This window comes from Frieseomelitta varia, unplaced genomic scaffold (genome assembly GCF_011392965.1).
Source record: "Frieseomelitta varia isolate USP_RPSP 00005682 unplaced genomic scaffold, Fvar_1.2 scaffold_595, whole genome shotgun sequence".
NCBI lineage: Eukaryota > Metazoa > Arthropoda > Insecta > Hymenoptera > Apidae > Frieseomelitta > Frieseomelitta varia.
In genome coordinates, this window is record NW_025110362.1 from 17,009 (window position 1) to 22,653 (window position 5,645).

Consider the following 5,645-nt stretch of genomic DNA (forward strand, 5'->3'; position numbering starts at 1 on the left):
CACAGTTATGTATGCAGCAACGAGGAGGACATTTTCAACAGTATTTGTAAAGTAATAAACTTAAAATTCGATTTTCTCTAAAGCCTCGGATGAAGAAATTGTATACCATATTTTTCTTTATTTTTTAATGTAGAATTACTCCCTGACCGTTTGTACTATGATTTTTTCACTCAACCTGTATGCATCTTATACAGTGTCACGTCATTATCAGCTAAGCTTCTGGTGATCTTTGCTATTTCATTCCAACATCATCTCTGATTTCTAACGTATAGATTATAAAACACCGTGGAACACGGTTAGAATCGGACGTACATGCCGGTTAGATGAACTAAAAGGTTACATCTCGTCATTCAACCCGAATTTACAATAGTTAGCACTCAGATTCTCCGCAGCCGGAACGTGACAATGGGTAGAAAATTTTGCTATTATTGACAATAATGGAAAGTCGGTGTATCTTATTTTGAAAGTTACAACTGCAAACTACGAAGTAAGCAAGTTAAATTGACATTATGAAAGTCATCCCCACTTTTCAACTTAATATCCACTCAATTCAAAATTGCGAACAGAGAAACTTAAGTCCTTGCAATTTGATCTTCATAAGCAACAAGGACTCCTGTCTTCTTTTAGTCGCGAAAATGACAGAGCAAATGAAGCTAGTTTTTTAAATAGCCTGGAATATCGCTCGTGTCAAACGTCCATATGGAGAAGGAGAATTTATTAAAAGGAACTTGGAAGAAATGGTTAAAGTTTTGAATCCAGATAACAGAAAACTGCATAAATTGATCGCACAGGTTCCTACAACATCGAGCGTTGTGCAATTGGTGCAATTAGTAAAAATGTTGAAAATAGTTTCACGTGTGATTTGAAAAATTGTACAACAGTTAGTTTAGCTCTCAATGGGTCTATAGACATTCAGAATATTCCACAATTGGCCGTTTTTGTCCGTTATGTATAGACTGCGGATCTTTATGCAAATGCATATTTTTATATGAAACACATAAAGTTATGGGATCTGAGACAGAAATTTATTTTGTGATAAGGGTATTCTAAAAATACATTACTTATTTTGCATATTTTGCATATTTCGTGTGTCTTGCATATACATTTTTAAGTGCATATGCAAAAGTATATTGCATATTTCATTTGTTTGTATCATATGATATTATTTATTGAATTGTCAGACTAATCTGTCGTGAACGAAATCAAAATCTAAATGAGTTTACTGGCAATGAGACTGGTATCATTTAATGGCATATGGAAGCGTGAATACATATGGGTATATGCATGTATATGTTGATATACAAGTAATCTATGATAACAAATACAGCTCCTATAGGTATTCTTGAGTATATCCTTCGTCGTGTGACAATTATGTGTACTAGTTGCTTTTCACTTTGATAAATTGTGCTTTAAACGGTAAATAACATGCCCAAAACAAGACGTACATTACTTCAACATTGGATTGACGGAATAGGAGATAAAAGTTTTGTAAGTGATGGAGCATCTGTGCGATGTGAAATATGTGAAAAGTAAGTCCATTGTGACAGAAAATCACAACTAATACAGCATTTAAACACTCTTGTGAACAGAACGAAAAGAAAATTGAAAAAGAAGATACTATGAGAGCAACTAATATTACAATTTCAGCATATTATATAGCTATTTATAATAACATGAAATTAATTATAATATAAACTATAATAAGAAATACATATTACTAACTATAATTTATACATTTTAACTAACACTACAGGTACTGCAGAATCCTACAGATACTACCATCTCAAATGTTGCAAGATGAAGAAATAATTGTGACCAGAAAAAATCAATTTTTCATTGACATGTGTAAAGCGATGGTTGCTGTAGATACGAGTTGGCGAAGCCTTGACAATGAAGTATGGCAAAGTTTCCTTATAAAATATAAAACAAGATATTTCCAATGAGTCAACACTTCGCAAAAATTATCTCGACGATTGCTATAAAGTAGCAATGCAAAATATAAAAAATGATATTGCTGAAAACTATGTTTGGATTTCGATAGATGAAACGACGGACAAAATTGGACGATATGTAGCAAATCCAATTATTGGGAAAATGTGCGTGAAATGGGAGTGAAATAACAATACAGCATTTACTTTCTAGTAAACAATTAGAGAAAATAATACAAGCATGGCTCGGTTTGTCAATTTATCTCTACGAATGGTATGGCCAAAAGGTGTCGAAGAAAAAATATTGCTACTGGTGACAGATGCAGCTGGTTATTCCACTTCGCATTAAAGTCACCATGAGAATCTCCCGTGGGGAAGCGAGGTTGTAGTGCAATTCATCCAGCAGCCGTTTAAATTGTTTCAGCGGCCAGATGGTCGGGGTATATATCCCCGTTACTCTAATTCCCTCCAGGGCGTAGTAACGTAATCTGCTTCGCGATTAGATGATAAAAGCTGCTAAAAAGTTAAAATTATTCTATCCAAACATGATTCATGTTACATGCGTAGTATACGGACTAAACAGAGTAGCTGAACAAGTGCGACTTCTTTTTAGTGAATGATTTGATATCTTCCGTCAAAAAAATTTTTGTGAAAGTACCTCTTCGTATTAAATGTTATCGAAATAAATTACCAAATACTCCATTACCACCTGAACCGATATTAACGAGATGGGGCACATGACTTGAAGAAACAGTATATTACGCCACGCATTTAGAAAATATAAAAGAAATAATTCAATCTTTTGATCCAAATGATGCAGCTGCAATTAAAGTAGCACAAAATGTACTTCAGCAGGAAGAGATTGTACAAAATCTTGTTTTCCTAAAAACCTATTTTGAAAAGTTACCAATAAACATGAAAACATAAGAGACAAGTGGAATTTCACTTACTGATTCGATGCAATTATTAACCGATATTACACGTAGTCTAATAACTATACCTGGAAGTATTGGTGAAATCATTATTTCGAAATGCAGTTTTGAAAAGAAATCTTGCATATAAAGCTATAACAAAAATCGCAAAATCTTTAAGCGGTGATATTGTTAACAAACCAACAGAACATGCACCTCGCTACCTACTACATGAAACTTCTAGTCACTGAAAAAAATTTAGTTATCAGAATCTATGATTATATTTAAAACACTACTTGAATCAATAAAGAGCAGATTATTTATCTACGAAGCCAGAAGCATACCAAAATTAGCTACTCTAATTGATCCACGTTTTAAGAAGGAAGGTTTTTGTTCTATAAGTAATGTTGAAGAAGCAGCTAAATTTCTAGAAAATGAGATGCATTTATTTGCATTGAAAAATGCAAAGCAAACTTCCGATGAAGAAAGAGACAAAACCATTAATTAAAATAACGAGAACCAAGATATTTTCTGTAGACTTAATAATAACGAAACGGCAATATCTTGAACGGGTAAACGCAGCTAAAGATGCAAACACTTTACTCATTCGGAAGGAAATTTCTTTCATAATAATATAATAATAATAAACAGAAAATAGCATTAAAATATTTATGCGTTCCTGCATCCTTGGTAGAGGATATCTGAAAGGATATTTAGTGCAGCGGGTAAATTAACTGACAGAAGAGCAGCTTTGAAAGAAAAAATCATACTTCTGTTTTTAAATAAAAATAAATGAATATTTGAAAATTAATCATATTCGAAATTCGTTTCTTTCTCCTATTTTTCTAAAATTTATAAAAAATAATCATAAAACAAAGTATTAATAATAAATCCAAATTATGTCTGCAGTATTGTTACATCTGTAATATTTTCAAAACTGATTGGAATAACTTGTAACATCTATAATATTTTAAAAATTGATTGGATCAAAATAGACTCAGTACGCTGCTATTCAGCAAGTATTAGTGCTATATGAAAAGAAGACAGAACTCGCTCTGATTAAATTAAATTCATTCTGATTTTAATCAAAGTCTCATTATTTTCCTCCATATTGACATAACAATTTTGTTGATATGTAATTCAGTTTAACAACTGAATGCATTGAATGTAAAAGAAATGTAACATTTGCCCCTAGAATGATATTGATTTTGATACTACTAAAAGATTATCTGTAAAATTTAAAATACAATTAATTGACATTTTCAACTTAACTTGTCTAAACAATAATTGCCCTGTAGGTTAATAATCCCGCTAAGCTGTAACAATCATTTTTAGAATACGTCGTTTCAGTATACGACGTTCTAGTATAATTAGTTATAACATACAAAAAAAAAAAAAAAAAAAAACTAAACACAGTACATAACGATTTAGGATTTCTTGTTGACACGAAGAAATTTACTAATCTAATTTTATGTTTTAGCTGTGTAATTGGAAGCACCTCGCTGCTGCCAACTTCAATCGCTGACATTGTTTTGTTTCGTTCCTTCAACGAATAATTAGCGTCGACCAAAGTTTAATTTTTTTTTATGTACCTAGGCGAATTTCGTGAGAGTAATCAACCACGCTCCATTTCAGAATGATTAACTAGTGCCGGCTAGCCAATCGTCCATAAAACAAGCTTATTTCTGTATAAAACATTCTATATAAAACAAAAACTTTACAAAACTTGTACATTTATAAAACAAATGCAACGGGCAATTGTTTTTCGATCAATCAGTTAATTCGATCAGCTTCTACGACAGCAGTAAAACGTACACTACTCACGAGAACGCGTCGTGTGATTCAAAATGGTAGCATAACGAGTGCGTTCCCGATCGTTTAGCGACCACTGCTATCCGAGGCATAACACATATACATATTTCTCACATATTTCACATATGTATATTTATAATAAGAAATGGAATAATTTCTAATATATCTCTATTTCATAAACATTCTGAGATACATAAAAGGTACACACATGAGAGTATTAGACGTGTACGTTGACATTTGTTTATAAGTAATAATTTCTCAGTGTCATGAAATATACAGATATGTAAAAAATGTACAAATACCACACCACTCACAGTTACGTCTTAACATCGTAAGTAATGAAACCGTGAAACTCAAATGTTATAAATTCTTAACAAAGTGTTAAAATTTGCTTTAAAATGCCAAAAGCTAACAAAAAGTGTGTCATGATAAAAAATGGATGTCTTGATATTTAAATTTAAAGGTGATTTAAGCTTGTTTACTGCCTTTCAAAAATTACCTACGTTGAATGTACCAACAAATTATTATCCCATCTTTATTTTATTATCGATTTTCTTAATATCTCTTTTGGTAGTTCTGATTATGAAGGCCAGATACCATTATGAAGGCTATTTGGATGAAGCCAGATACCTCCAAATACTTAAGAATGGCGACTTGCGCTTTTGCGAACTTTTTCGATCACCTTAATGCCTCGAGGGTCATTAATAATATTGAAGATTCATTGCTAAATTCTATGGAAAATAAAGATGACGCAGAATCATCCATCCACGTATCTTGTTCGGATATCACGGACTTATTTTTCTCGATAAACAATATTTTCTTTTTCTGGAGATCTTGCGCTAAAGAGGATCAGTTCCTTTTCCTTAGATTTGAGAAAAGTTTCGTCTCTTTATTGCTATTTGTAACTTTATTCACCACTCTATATGCAAGTTCAGGGTTTTTTCTTTCTTCAGATACATTTTTAGACTTGATCTCTCTCTTACTTTCTGCGGTT